The 16,118-nt window shown below is 49.0% G+C and overlaps 1 pseudogene; it reads right to left on the bottom strand.

The window, feature by feature from the left end:
- Positions 1-13,072: 13,072 nt before the first annotated feature.
- LOC144715299 (protein SMALL AUXIN UP-REGULATED RNA 16 pseudogene) lies at positions 13,073-13,419 on the bottom strand (annotated as a pseudogene).
- Positions 13,420-16,118: the final 2,699 nt, after the last annotated feature.

Here is a 16,118-nt window from a genome sequence, read left to right as displayed (position 1 = left end):
TGGCATGTCCAAGGACAGGTAGGTTGTCATTTGAAAGGTATTGTTTCTTTAGAACTTGCATTAGACTTCTCAAGAGAGAATAGTTGTAGAGTGAGATCATGTTGAGATTGTGGTCTCCTTCGTCGTTGTGCCTGCTTCGCCACGTCGAGACCACTCCGTGGAGGATCGCCATCGACAACGCCCGCATCTTCGACCACTTCGAGTTCTTGAATCAGATCAAGGACATTTCTTGAATTGCACCTTCAATTTGCAAGGTTCTTGTCCAATTTTCTCTTGAGCAGATGTTTCTTGAAGAGGTTATCAGAATAAAGAAGTTACTAGAAGTCATCCTTGCGAAGAGCTGCCAAGAAAATTAACCGGCATGAAGGACCAGAAGCTTCTTCTCTCGCCCTCCCTGCCGTCGTCCTAGCATGACCCATTTGTGCCGCGACAACACCCATGCTGCTCACACTCTACCGCCGAAGCCGCCCATAGTTGCCAGGTTGGACATCGCTCAAGGTGTTCCACCGTCGTCATCGCACATCACCGCCCCCTTGGATTGCCGCGCGCTGCGATTGCCAAGGTGTGCGCGGCACCCCTTGTTGCAAGTGCACACCTCGCTGCATGCGCACGAGCGCCAACGTGCGCCCCACCCACAGACGTGCACACCCCACCACACATCAGTGTGCGTAATCGTTGCCATTAGATCTAGTTCCTCCGCCCTCCCCCACATGCATGGATAATTGCCCTTGCACGTGCACCGTGCCTGTTCTCCTATCAGTCGTCTCCATTCATCGCGTGCATTATACGTTCAACTATGCCGTGAAAGTCACCCTCGCCGACATCAGGTATCATCGTTTCCCCCTTTTCCTGTCTGTATTACTATCTCTGGTAGTGCCGTCTTCCGCTATCCGTTTCTTTGCTGAGATTTACAATACAATATATAGGATAGCCACCATCGTCGAGTGTTAGGATATTTCTTGGGGTAGAAAACTGATTACTTCATAACAAAAGTTGCGAACGCAACTGGGCTGTCAAGCTCCTCGCGTCTTAGGTGTCTAGTTAATTTCTTGGGTCATTGAATGTTTAACTGTGATTAATTGAATCGTCTTTCTGGATTTTCAATTGCCATATATGCTCGTTTCGAGTTAGTGTCGAAAGTCATACATATATCAACTCGTGTATATTTTCTCATTTCTTGTATTATAAAATGTGCCGGCTGATCCCGGCGATTACGTGTTACATCAAGATTTGGCGTGGAACAGCATTCTTAACATAGCCCTTAAAGAGCTGTGGCACTATACAGCACACGTCAATTTACAACCACAATTATCAAAATCATTATGGGATGATTTCCATTGTTCATCACCCATGGACTTCATAGAACGTGACTAGCCTTTGAATCACCACTATATGATGAGACGAAAGTACATGAGGAGTAAGTACTCACTCTGTAAGAATTTATTCACAGTCATGGTAGCAGCAATATCACACCTAAAATTGTAAAGAACTAAAATGTGAAGAACTAAACGCTATTAGCTAGGCGACCACCTATATTTATACTGTTCATCAAAACCTATGTACCTAAGTCACAAGGTATTAAGTCTATATGTGGATAATAAGAACTAAAATGAAGATCTTTTCATTACCTAAGTCACTAGGTATTAAGTCTATATGTGGATAATAAGAACTAAAATGAAGATCTTTTCATTAATCTGAACCGTATGTAATATGAATATTAAAAGCACCAAATGCTCAAACTGGCCAACGACTGATAAAATGTATATAATATTACCTTTTATAAGAATGAAGCGAAAACTTCTCGATTGACCGCATGAGCAAAACTCACTCCATGTTCGTTTGCTCTGTCTGCATCAATAACATGTGAACCCACAACTTGCATGGAACTAATAATCACTGTGTCTCAATCTATCTCGTATCTCTCACAATAGATAATTCCTGTGGCTCATATCAAGCCTTTTATTTACTAGTTGTCCCTCGATCTGCATCATTCACTATGTAACTAACGTCTAAAATCATCAAATTAAACTCAGAACTTTGAAATTGACCCTACGACTAGTATGCGATCAACTTTAGTAAAAAAAAAGGAAAAAAACATGTACTTGATGAAAACTAAGCGATATATTATATACACGATATGAAGAATAACCCTGGATTATTCTATTTATCCGAAACAAAATATAACCAATTTAGCTTGAAGCAATCGATGATTCTTTCAGATAATGCATCGTAGACGTAGTATAAGAATGTGATGGAGAGCGCCTACCTGAGATCACCACTACGTCTTCAAAGCCGTTAGTCATCGTAACTGTTGACCCCTGTCGGTTTGCGTCTGGCACGACCAGTACGCCAAGGCTGCGGTGAAGACATTCGAGTTTAACACCCCGGGTGATTTGTACGACCGCGTCATCGCATGTTTTGAATTTCTTGCAGCTCGTGCTCGTCCTATATGTTGTTTTATCGTGTTTGTGCTTTTGTCAACGTCGAGTCTATGTATCCGTCACATAGCGTTCATCTGTATCATCATGTTAGCATTTGTCTGTATCATCACATCGTCCAATTTCCAATGTTTATTTTGTTGTAAAAGGAATCCCCTTATTGGACCCCTTATTTGGACTATTTGTACGGGCCCATCATGGTCCTATATAAGGCCATGATGGACACCAAATGTCGTTAAATATGGAAATGGTTGTTGCAGTTACATTATCTTTTTCTGATCTCACCCGAGAAGAAGAGATGGATGATAAGGAGGACGAAGGAGGAGGAAGGGGAAGAGAAAGAGAGAGTGAAGAAGAGCCAGGATCCCCCCTAGGCTGCCATCCAAGCAATCGAGCTGCTTTGGGTCGCCGGAACACCCTTACCCTCTATTCTCATCACTCGCGTCATGCTCCGCAACCTTCACTGCGGTCTCGTGCGGATTGCCAGAGACATCGTTGACCATTCCCGGGGCAACATGACATTCTATGGTTGTAGATTGACTTTCGCACTACGACCCTAGGCGAGCTATCGTGTCGCGATTCTAGTGTGCCTGACCTTTCTTCAGCCGATGGATGGTCAACGTGTGTTCATGGAGCCCATCTTGACCAGTCGAGCCATTATGACGTGAATACATGCATATTGCGTGGCTCCCACCAACCCCCTTTTCGCTGAACATTTAAGCAGATTGCTGGTGCCCTTGACTAGTCGCCGCCTGCTGCCCCTCTGTGATGTAACACGACGTGCCGGGATCGAGCGGCTCGTGTTTACACCACAAGGAGTGGAGGGCAGAGCAGAGGAGTGGCAGCACGGGGCGGACGCTTCGGCAACAGTGACTAGGTGGGCCCGACTACATTCTGCTATAGGGCGACAAAGACAGGCGTCGGCGGTGTGGAGCGGCAGCTGTATATCCTGCGGCGGCATGTACTTCGTGGCGGTAAACTAGCGGCGACATGTCATTCAACAATCGTCCCCCTTGAAGCGACTCTAGGAGACCGTAGCGGCGGGCATAGGACGACTAAACGGCACAGCGGCATAGGGCGGTTGCAGCAAGATACTATCGGACTTTAGCGACGATAATGTCTGATGTCGCTTCGATGATGAAGAAGGATGTAAACTAACTACTGGCAGATGGAGGTAGGCATCGGCGGCGAAGGCGGTGGCGATTCATCCTGCGTTGGCATGTACTTCGCAGCAGTGAACTGGCAGAGGCGGGTCCTCCGTCGATTGCTCTCCTCAAAACTATTCTTGAGAACGCTAGGCGCGCATGTAGCGCTGTAGACACGGTGGCGCCGGTAGGCGCAGATATCGGCTTGGAAGCGAGTGCTATATGGAGGACGGCGACGGTGCCGTCTATCGAGGGCTGGCCGAGGGGGCCGAGGACGGCCGAGGAGGCTGAGGATGGTCAAGGCGGCCGAGGGCGCCCAAGGTGACTGAGGGCGGCCGAGGGCGCCCAAGGTGACTGAGGGCGGCCGAGGAGGCCGAGGACAGCTGAGGACGGCCGAGGCTGTCGAATCTGGGGGTGGCGACTAAAGCGTTTGACGAGGGCAGACACGACCGAGGGCGGTTGAAGGCGGCCGTAGGTGGCGGGAGGCATCCAGAGCTGTCTAGAGTTGGGTGGCGGTGACCGGAGGTAGTCGGCCACCGTTGACGCAGTCGGAGGTGGCCGTCGCAGCCGGAGCAGCCCGTGGTGGCTGAAGGCATCCAGAGCCGTCCATAAATGGCAGACAGCAATCGGGGGCAGCCGGCGGCGGTCGATGTTGCCAGAGGTGACCGACGCGGCCGGAGTAGCCCGTGGCAGCCACAGGGCATCTAGAAGGGGGCCAGATTGTGCCGGAGGCGGACCGTCTGGCCAATGGCTGCCAAAGTAGGTGCGGCGACCTGAGGCCGGCGGGGCAGCCGGTGGCGGCTTGAAGGCGGCCATAGGGGCAAGAAGTGGCCGAAGGCCAACCCGAGGCTGACAGGCCAGCCGGAGGCGAACAGGACAACTGGCGGCCTGAGGCGACCAAGGCCGACTAGACGCAGCCGATGCGGTCAAAACGGGTCGACAACTGTGACGACCAGAGGCGGCCGAGGCGGCCGTAGTGACCCGACGTGGGCGAGGTGGGCCATGGCATTCAAAATGCGGCTGGGACGGTCGGGAGGGGTCGAGGCCAACCAGAGGGAAGCTGGAGGTGGCCAGAGGTGGCCGGAAGCGGCTGTGGTGGCCCAGGCGGCCGGAAGCGACCGCGGGGCCTGAAGCGGTCGCGGCAGCCTGTGGCGGCTACATGGTGGTCGGAGGGGCCAGAAGGGGCCAAAAACTGGCTGGAGGTGGACAGGGCAGCCGGAGATGACGATGAGAGTGGCCGAGGGGGGTCCCATAACCGCCAAGGCGGCAGAGATCGCGGCGCCGACGAAGAGGGTGCCGCCGTGCCATCGACAGGAACGGGTAGATGCCATAACTTCCAAATCTTGAGGGAAATTCTGTATATTCTCCAAAAGTCTAAAACTAATAAAACTCTCAAAAATATATCTAAAAATACTAAAGGACTACATTTTCTCAATTCAATTTTCACTTGGCTCTCTTCTTCCTAGGATGGACACCCCTCCCCTCTTATAAGGGGAATATGGGCCTTCCCCCTTAGAAAAAAGGGAAGAAGGTCCAAAACTTTAAGTGGGAGAGCCCAATTAGGGAAAAAACAACAAATCCACGCTGGGCGTGCAAAAAAAAAAACAGAAGATACGCCTGTAAGGCTGGATGGTCCCCCATCACTCTGAATGCTACGACACCGTATTTTCTCTCGATTCAAGTCATCCTTTGCTCGTCAGCAAGGAAATGTTCGAATTCCGGGTGTCGTGGTGGGGGTCTTTGCATCAGGGTCAAAGTATATCGACGTGCTTGGAATCAACTATCGCAGAATTGCGAACGAACAACTCAGTGGGTCCTGTTGTCGCCAACGTAAGTGACCCTCTTGGTGAACATAACGATCGCACTATTCGTGGGCCATTCACCGTGTGGGCCTGCAGTCATCAACCGACTTGACTGGTCCTGCCTTCTATCGACCTGGAGTACAAGCCATTGTGTGGACGTCCAATAGAACCGTGCAGTTGCACAATCTCTTCGTGCAATTGCACCCATGGGCCCTTGCGTTCATCACTCCAATGACACCCCCAGCTGCACAGTCAGCTGCGTAGGCCGCACCACCACGCTGCACAATCTTGTTGCTCCGTCGCTCAGTCAAATTTTGCTGCCACACCACCAAGACACGCAACCGTGCAGTTAGATCGTGCGTCTTCGCCAGCCGAAGCTCGCAACACCTGATTGTGCCCACGTGCAGGCCGAAGGCACCTCCGTCCGCAAAGCTCGGTCTTGCTATCCCACAGGTTGAAGTATCTGCTTAACCACAGGACACGTCAGCCGCATCGGCTATGCTGGCTATTTACGCCGATTCAGACTACATCTCCGTGACGTCGTTTTCCTCCATTACCTGAATTTTACCTCGTCCTCACCTCCACTCTCCATTCATCGCTCCAATGTTGCATTTCCCACCTGCTGTCGAGCTCTACACCGTGTTGATTATTGCACACCTCTCTTGCTTATCTACCCGCACCGGCTCTTGCACTGACAGATTCTCTGACGACGAACGCCGCCACCGATAAGCCACGTCGTTCCCCTTTGCTTGTCAGTTACACTACTTTATATAGTATATTTTTTATTGCACTCCACCGTGCCCCGGTTAGTTTAGGTAAGGGATTACTTCAAGAAAAATACAAATTGAGTGTTTCCCTACGTAGGGGCCAAGCCCGTGCGTTACTAGCCAGCCCTTACGAAATTATTTTGTTCGGCCGTCATTGTTGTCAGCCCCTACTAGTCATTGTTGTCGCTCCTACGAGGGTCAGAAGGTCACCATCACTGTGATAGACCATCTACTTGGAACTCAGAACATGGCTAATTTCCCCACGAGTCGGGGCCTGCATGTACGTCCACAAATGATTCATGTCATCATGTAGTTACATCTCCCTAGTGAATTATCTGTCCGACAACGCCAACGACAACATCCGACATCATCTTGGTATCACATCATCATCTCGATACCTGTCCTAACGACATCCTCGATGACGTCCAACATCATTTTTGTATCAGAGCATCATCTCGATACCCGGTGGACGACGTTATCAATGATGTTCGACATCATCTTGGTATCAGAGCCAGGTTGTGGTCGCTCACAACACATGTTCATACCCTCGCATCATAACATTTGCATTCATCCATTTTCAAAAACTCATCTAGGTACCCCCTCGAGGAACTGGCTATGGTTGTAGAATATAGCATAAGGATACATCTGGAAGGTTTGACTTCCGAGCAACGAGATGACTCGTCGCTGCTCGAAAGAGTCAGCCCTATACAAATTTTAGAGCATCGTCACGTCACGCCCAAAGGGTGGCGCATCACCACCTCCTTCAGAGCTTGAACAAATTGCACCCGTCAATAGGGGTGTCGACGGATCACTCGGCCCACAGCGTACATGTCCATGGTCATCGTGGACAGGCTCGATCCCACCATAGTGCCTCACGGTCATTGGGTACTACCTACCCTAGTGACATAGAGGAGATAACGACGATGAATCATCGCCCACACGGGAAGGATCTGTGAACGAGCGTACACCTTAGGCTCCCTTTGCACGTGGTTGATGAACAAGACGTGGATGAGGGAGAACGCACCAGCAGCACCTACCTTGGGAGGACTCGACCAAAGAACAAGGCCTATATCCCCAGACCCTAAGCGTCATCACTGAATGCGTGGATCAGTTGCTCACATGCCCCGCAGTACCCATAAACTCATTGCCGCACCCGTGCATGTGCCTCCAGAGCAAGCCCGCAACCTGCCTCGGGTCGCACAACACCTAGAGTGTTCGAGGAGCCCAAAAAATGATGAGGAGTACCTCGACATTGACAGATGGCAAGACGAGAAGCGTAGAGATCAACGCCTTAACCGATATCCCGCACTTGACCCATAGGACATCCGTGTCTTGACAGATGATACCCACGAGACAACTACAATCGTGGGTACAAGGCCAACAGAGTGGCCTGTCGAGATGACTACGTGTGGCCTCTCGATCGACGATATGAAAAACCCAATGAGGTTCGTTGCTACCCATCATGCGCGATGCCAGACATCCGTGCCCCAAATGATGGTCAACCCCGACGATGGGATGACCACGACTGCTACCTGACCCCACCTCGACGACACGCCGGCCCGCACTATGCAGGCTACTGGGTGCTCGGGCCGCGCCTAGATGACAATGGATGTGAACAAGAGGAGCATCACGCCTAGATCTAGAAGAGTGTACGAGCTGACGTCGCTATCTTCAAAGTGTTGAGGAAGCTGAAGGATTTAATCTACTGGGAGTCAAGCATGAACTCCTATTTCAGATGTTATCACATGGACGATGACTTGTGCATCAAATATGCTGAGACGAGACTTGGCAGACAAGCCAAGATCTTGTGGGAGAACGAGCGAGTCAAAGCAGAGCGACGAGGACAACCCATCACATCATGGACCAAGATGGCATAAAAGCTGAGGAACAAGTATGTGCCACGACAGTACCAGATGACACTATTCATCATATGGCTTGATCTTCGACAACGTTGGTAGACTATGATGGAATACATCAAGGCCTTCGAAGAGTGACAAATGCGGTGTCGGTTTGTGGAGGACCTGTAGATTGTGATCGCATGTTTGCCCACGGGCTTTGACCGAGCTTATGCAACGAGGTACTTAAGTGCAACCCTACCAATGTTGACGAAGCCTATCACATAGTGGAGCACATGGAGCATCCAAGAGAAGAGGGCATCGCTCACAATACCCTAGCTGCCCCTCGAGCTACACCAACTCGTACTACCCCGTCCGTGACCGCGCAAACCTCATAGATTGCTATAGGGCAATGGAACACCCCGAGCACTTCAGCGCCCTCTGCCCCACCAGCTTGGGCCATCACTATCGACACTACGGCCCGTAGAACGACTGTGAATCAAGCACAAATCACGTGCTTCAAGTGCCAAGGGAAAGGGGATCGTGCCAAGTCAGTGTCCGTCTTCGGCTCTCTTGATTGATATGGGAGAGGTCCAACATGACCAAGCAGGAGAGATGGAGCAGCTACACGACAATGGCTACCATATAGATGATGGGCTTGTAAACAAGTATGAAGAACCCGACATCTAAATCATGTAAATCTAGATTTTGGATGCTTGTGCGACCTGACACCCATTCCACACCCTGCTGGTCGACGACTTGCCAGCTTGATGGTTGACTGCCTGAGACACCGCAGGTTAACTCTGCCTTTGTCCCATAGAGGATAGAACCGATGGCCGATATGGCTCTATGAACCTCGATCTTCTACACCTATGTCAATATCAACGACAAAGTGTGTAAGTTGATCCTAGACAGCGGAAGTTGTGTCAATGCCATCTCTGACATGATGGTTGCCTGACAAGGACTGGCAACCATATCCCATCCAACTCCTTATGACATGTCGTAGATCGACAATACATCGTTGTCGGTGAAATGTTAGTGCCACGTTCCGTTAAAGGTGAGCACTTATGACGAGAGCGTCCTTTGTTCCGTCCTTCCTATGAAAGTAGAAAGTATCATTCTAGGTCATCCCTGGATCTATGACCATGATGTCACCATAGTCGGCACAACAAACATGTGTTCGTTCATGTATCGGGGACGACGCATTACATGGTACCCTTATACCGTGAAGTCGGTGATGAAGAGGACCCCGACCAACCTAGTTGGGTTAGTGGTCATTAGTTTCCCTTTGAATCCTCGAGAGAAGGGATACCATATTGACGACATGCCATCACGCCCTGCTGTCCACGCCGCTCGCCCAGCCACTCGCACCATCAGCTAGGCCACCCGCGACTCACGCCACACTGCCCGCGCTACACGCTCAGTAACCATTGCCGCCCGCGCCTCTCGCACCGCCCACGTCACTCGCCCGGCCACTCGCGCCGCCTACCTGGCTGCTCGCACCGCCTGTCTGGCCACGCACATCATTCGCCGGGAGAAAGCATGTGTCATCCCAACAGGCCTCGTCCAAACGAGCCTTAGTCCCTGTATGGTTCCCACACCCTTCATCTTAGAGAAGAATGACAAGCGGCGCACCCTTCGCGACCGCCGAGCCACCCATGAGACAACGGTCAAGCGCCGTTGCTCCAACCCACGCGCCAAGTACACATGCATAACTCCCCGCAGGCTCGCACCATGTGGTTGAGTCCTTCCGAGGTCGCCTACGGCTTAATTCCTCGTCCACTCGCCACCCTAGCACCCATAGATCATCATGGTCTTGCATTCGCCCAACATGTTCTAACCTTGCATCAACATCGCCATGTTAGAACCACGAGTCTTAATGCATCATGCAAGCAGGTTATCGACTTGCATCGCCAATTTTGAGTATTCAACATGGGAGACCGTGTGATGGTGACACTTAGACGAGAGAGTTATTCCCAGGGTCGGCTACAATGCTACATTTCCGTATCGCCAGCCCGTTCTTGATCCTCCAAGGAGTGGGCAATTACGCCTACGTCATCAAAATTTCTTTCTCGTGGGGAATCAGGTCCACGTTAAACATGGTGGACTTGGCTTCATACCGAGCCCCTTCTCTCTCCTCGGACCCAGCCTTTCTAGACCTCTTGATTGTGAGTGAGTTTGCCGCGACCACTTCCCAATAATTTTCACCAATTGGCACGAGTCAGTCGATTATATACTACAGGAGGTAATTAAGTATACAGAGGACGATGTATCGCGGAGGATTTTGGTGTGCTTGTAAGGGCATACAATGGCAGATGACTTGTGGATCATGGAGGATGAATTACGATGTAAGCAGCCAGATCTTCTTCAGCTGCCACCACGAGCTACCCCAACTTGTCGGAGCCAAGTTCTTTCGACCCCTGGAGGGTTGATGGAGAACACCGGTCTGAGATCGCTGCCACATCATCAAAGCTGTCATCAGCATCACCACCGGTGTGTGTTCTGCCCAACCGGCACGCCAAAGCATCTGTGAAGAAGCACGGTTTAAATACACCAGGTAGAACACGTCTGGGAACGTGTTCGTATTTAATTTTCCCATTTCGTTCATCTGATTCATGTTTCGTGTTTGTCACAATGAGTTCACCATACTCGTCGTGATGCGTCCATATTGTTAGGTTTTGTTTTATTTCAAGTTGTTTCAAGTTTTTTCCCTATGTCTTTTTCATTTTAAGTGTTGTAAAAGGGGTCCCTAATTGGGCCCCTTATGTGGACTTTTGTATTAGGCCCATCAAGGCCCTATATAAGGCCATGATGGGCACGTTCTAGGAGCAGATCTGGTTGTTTGTTCTTTGGCAGTTACTTTTCCCGGTCTCATGAAAGAAGAAAAGAGGGAATGAGGAGGAGAGGAGGAAGAGGAAGGGAAGAAGGGAAGGAAGAGAAGAGGGAAGGGTAGATAGAGAGGAAGAAGAAGAGAGTGTTAGAAGAGAAGGGAGGTGTGAACACCAAGCGCTACCCTTTTTCCCTCCTTGATGCCTTCATCGTCCGGTCACAGGCAAGAATGTCGATCGCGTGACTTCCTTACGCTGGGTCAAGGCGGACATAAATCCCGCCTGAGATAAATTAGCGAGTCTCCACATAGCACCGGGATCTGACCAGTCAAGGCCGACGTGGCACATCCCCACTCGTGAGCATCCATCCGATAGGGTGCATTACGAGACCATCCTGCTGACTTCTTGTCTACGGTGACGTTCGATCAAAATGCTATTTGGCATATCCACAATCGATAGATTCTTTGGCATGTTCGCCAATCGGCATGTTTGAACCCCCCCCCCTGCCCTGTCGGCTGGATACATCCGACGATACATTCATTGACACTCATGAGTTCAGTCCCGACCAGAATTGCTCGATCAACCTGCCTGCTCGTGGTCTAGACCAAACAAGCGTCTTCTCACCGATAGTCTTCACCTGGCCAATGACCAGACCCTCTTCATTGCCACCGCCATGCTGCCCAACCATGTAACGCTGAAGCATCACATGCCGTGTTTTTGGGAGTGATTGTTCTGCCCGGGCCTTCGTGTGGCACGATCCAAGCCACGAGAGCCACTCACATGACCAAGGGAATCTTGTGGCACTCTTTGATCTAGAAGCTACATGAACTTGTTCGAAGCCAGGTCATTTGACTGTCCACTGCCTATAGCGGTCTTATCGCTTGTTGCTTGCACGAGTCACCAAGATGTTCTGACCACCGGTTGCTGCTGTCGTTTGCCCAGATTCCTGCACTGTCACCGCTGTTTCCCATCATTGGCTGCCTTCGTTCACTCTGTCTATCATAACGTCACGCTCGTCGAGTTCAACCGTCGCTTGAGCCATCACACCATGGGTATCTGCGTTCTCTTTGCCTCTGCCAAATTTATAACTCCCGCGCAGCGTCACTGCTGCCGGTCGAGCCAAGTCGTGCCATCAATGATACGTCTCCGCCTCCCTGTCCATCTCAGTCCATGCACTGACATATTCTCCGGCAACGAACGCCACCATAGATGAGGTACATCGTTCCCCTTTGCTCGTTAATTATACTACTTTCTTTAGTATATTTTCAACTGCACTCAACCGCGCTCGGGTTAGTTTAGGTGAGAGAAAATTATTGAGAAAATTAAGAAATGATTGTTTGCCTAGGCACGGCCTGAACCCGTCCGTTATGTGCGAGCCCCAACGAAATTATTATGTTTTGCACTGTAGTTGCCGTCCTCACTCCAACCAGGGTCAGGAGGTCACAATCACTCTCATCGGTCACCCGCCCTGGAGCTCAAAACTTGGTGAATTCCTACAAGTCAGATTTGCACGTACGTCCTTATAAGATTTAGATCATCACATAGTTCCATCACCATTAGGAATTACTGATCAGACGACGCCGTTAACAACGTCCAAAATCAGAATGTAAAATTATGATTTACTTTTGTGTTGATACACTTGTTTATATTATGTCGTTTGATATGGATAGACAACATGAAATGGCAACTAGCAGAAGGATTTAAACAAAAATGTTGTTTTTCTGATTAACCCATTCTAAGACTCGTACAAGCACCGCACCAATGACCGGACATGAAATTTGGAATTTACGAGAAGGGCAAGTCAATTGTGAGACGGGTGATAGGGAAACCAGTCTCCACATGTTAATGTCAACTAGTCCGAGTGACTGCCCATGCTCTTCCACCAGATTTTTCAAAGACCCAAGAAAATAAGAAATGGCAAGATCTTATCCAAACCCAGTTATGAATCTCGGATCAATCCCCTCCATTCTCTTTCCACACGCAGCAGAACACGTTAAAAACAAGCAACAGAAAGAGTTGGAAAATGAGATGCATAAAGAGAGACATAGGGACCGACAGAAGATGGATAAAAGGACCAATGACACTTACCGGAAAAGGGGATATATATATGTAGAAAAAGGGAGCGATGGCAGTATATTTATAGAGAGTGAGAGGGAGTATGCGATTCAGCAAGATAAAAAGAATGTCAATAAATGTATAGAGGGAGGGGGATATATTTACACAAAGAGAGAGAAAAGGGTGTCGTCCCCTATGCATGTTATCTAGAGATGACGACGGAGGTGAGAGAGAGAAAGAAGACCTCCTCGCAAGGAAGCGTGAAGCCACCCATGGCGTAATCAAAACCAAAGTCCTCCTCTGTGTAGCGTAGGAGGATATGGAACTTGGGATCAAAGAGGACAAAGAGGGGAAGGACGTGGCGGGTCCTCATTTTGCCGACGTAGACCGCAAAGTGACCCATGGGCACATCGGAGGGGCTTTCACTACCCATTTTGGCCTTGTCGGAGGAGCATCTCTTCAGAACCTGCTTCATCAAGGATGATTGCGTCAGCTTGCTGCTCCCTGTTGCCTTTCTCCACATCTTCTATGGATCCTTCCTTGTAAAACCCTAAGGCCCGTGGTTCTGCCTTTCACGACGCAACATGGAAGGCAGAAGGAGACACTGTAAGCGGGGAATCTGGTGGAGAGGCACTACTGCAGTGCCGTACTTAACGTGGAGGGGAGTCATGGCCTGGTGCGTGACACAATGTTGTGGGGCTACGTAAGACCAAAGAGACCCTTTCACTGGTATTGAATTTTTATCCACGCGTATTCTGTAGATTTACCTCTCTTTCTGAGCATCCATCTATCGATCTCTCTTATTGTCTACCCATATGTTTTGTCCCTTTCTCTATCTAATTATATCTCCATCCAGATGTCTACTCATTAATGCCTTTATGGGCATTATTACAGTGACTCAGTATTCTGGACTGAAATATTCTGTGTCTCTCTCGCACTACATGGCGGCACTTGGAGAGGCTGGTTGAGAGAGAGAGCGACCTACAACCAATTCACGTGGCGCCATCATCTTCCAAATATTACATTTTGAGAAAAAGACTCACGTGTCACAGTGCTCTGGAGTGGGGGGGGAATGTTCTCTAGATTCACGTCGGCCGTCAAAGTCTGACATGCTTTGTGGCACATAAAGAGAATGAGATAGATGGAGGAGAAAGAGAGCGAAAATGAATTCAATGTGTGTCAATCATCTTCTAGAGAAAAGCTTTTCCGAGACTTTAAATAAAAACAAATGTACTTCTAATCCCGAAGCAGGAGCACCTATCCATCTCTTCTTTCGGATGATGATGAGATGAGGTTTCATTTCCGAGTATCAACATCAAACCACGGGGCATCATCAGCCACGGGCTCATTGTTGTCTGCAATGGATTTGTGGAAGAACATTCCAGCAAGGGCATGGGCTTCGAATGGGTTTCTGGTCAGGCGGATTTGTTGCGTCGTTGTCGAGGAACCAGCTGATTACAAGAATGTCAACGAAAATGGCGGACATCGATGGGCATCTTTATGTAGCCCAAAAGCCCATTTTTTGAGGACCATTGGCAACTTGTGGCCCAAGAAATAGATTTTTCTAGAACTAATAGGATTTGCAGAAATATACCTAGTGCACCTCAAAACCCTCTAACAGGATTTTCTATAACAAGATCTTCTGATATGATTTTCTCTAACAAGATCTTCTAACAAAATCCTCTGCCAGATTCTTATTGTGCTAGGATCTCTACTCTTACTTGTCGGAGCTGCATATCTTCTGTTTTGTCCCATCAAGATTTTCTTGAGCCACACAAATATCTCATGACAGCTTCTATAGGCCTCATAATCTACATGATATCTCTGCTCATGCTTGTCAGGCTATTTATCCTCTGTTTTAGCTTGTCCAAATTGTTTTTCTTAATGTTTTGACTTATCCTGTCATGGGTACAGTCATTATGGATGACCCTGCACTTGTTGTGGACTATATAAGGCCCCCATGTACCCCTGAATGAGTATTATTGAAATCTACTGTCATGTTGAAACTAATGTTTCTTCCCTTTGAGTGTTCTCTTTGTCAGGGAGTTCTTCTGTGCTTGTGGATACAGGTACAACCCCTTTTGGATTCAAGGGTTGGAGAGGCTAGTTCTGTGGATTCAGGGCTTAGCTCCTTCAAGTAGAGAAAGGCTTGTGGATTCAAGTCCTGTTCCTACACTGTTCGTATATAAAGGCTGCGTCACATATTTAGAAACTCTGGTCCACGGAGACCACCAAGATATTGCTAATCAACCTCGACCTTATGCCCCTAGAAACCGAGAGACAACCAGATTGAGAGGGAGAAAAAAAGATGGAAAGCGAGAGACATAGAGATAGAAGGGAAAGAGAGAGACATAGAGATAGAGGGTAAAGAGAGGGGAAGGCAAGAGACTGATGTTGAATGTTTATCCATGCGCATTTTGTAGATTTACCTCTCTTTCTGAACATCCATCTTAATGTCTTTCCATATGTCATCCGCATTCAGTATCCTTCTATCCATTTGTCCATTTGTGTCTCTCCCTTTCAATCTATTTGTCTGTGTTCTGCAGTATCCTGGAGTGGAGTCTTCAATGTGTCTCTATGGCTACACGTCGGCCACAGAAGTCCTGCATCTTCTGCGGCACATAGAGAGAGTGATTGATAGAGAGAGAGAGAGAGTGGTGGCGACAACGTCAACGCACCATCTTTGGATGCGCCGCCACCATCATCCGAGACACCTTGCATCCTAACCCGTCATCAACGTCAACTGAAGAACCACCATGAGCTCTTCCACATCGACACTGCCAATCCACCAGGCTAGCCACCCATTCGACGCCCATGCCCTCGTTATCATTTTCCTCCACCATTTCAATGCTGACAACAATAAGGCCTACGCTGATGATCCCCCGTGATTTGATATTGATGCTCCTAAATCAAACCTCAGCTCGTAATCATCCCAAACAAGAGATGTATTAATGTTCCGGTTACGGGCTTAGAAGTACACAAGTCTTTCCAAAACTCTGTAAAGAGTTTTACACTAGAAGATGACTAGAACACACTCAATTTTTTTCCTCTCTCGCTCTCCCTTTCTGTGCATCTCTCTCCCTTTCTGTGCATCCCTTTATGTGAATCTATTTTTCATCTCTCTACCTCCCTCTCTCTGTCTGCATGCATGTCTGCATGCATGCATGCTGCATGCATGCATGCATGCATGCATGCATGCATGCATGCATGCATGCATGCATGCATGCATGCATGCATGCATGCATGCA

The sequence above is a fragment of the Wolffia australiana genome, chromosome 18 (genome assembly GCF_029677425.1).
Source record: "Wolffia australiana isolate 7733 chromosome 18, ASM2967742v1".
NCBI classification, from domain to species: Eukaryota; Viridiplantae; Streptophyta; class Magnoliopsida; order Alismatales; family Araceae; genus Wolffia; species Wolffia australiana.
The sequence above is the reverse complement of the archived record's forward strand: the minus strand, read 5'-3'. Positions and strand labels throughout refer to the sequence as shown.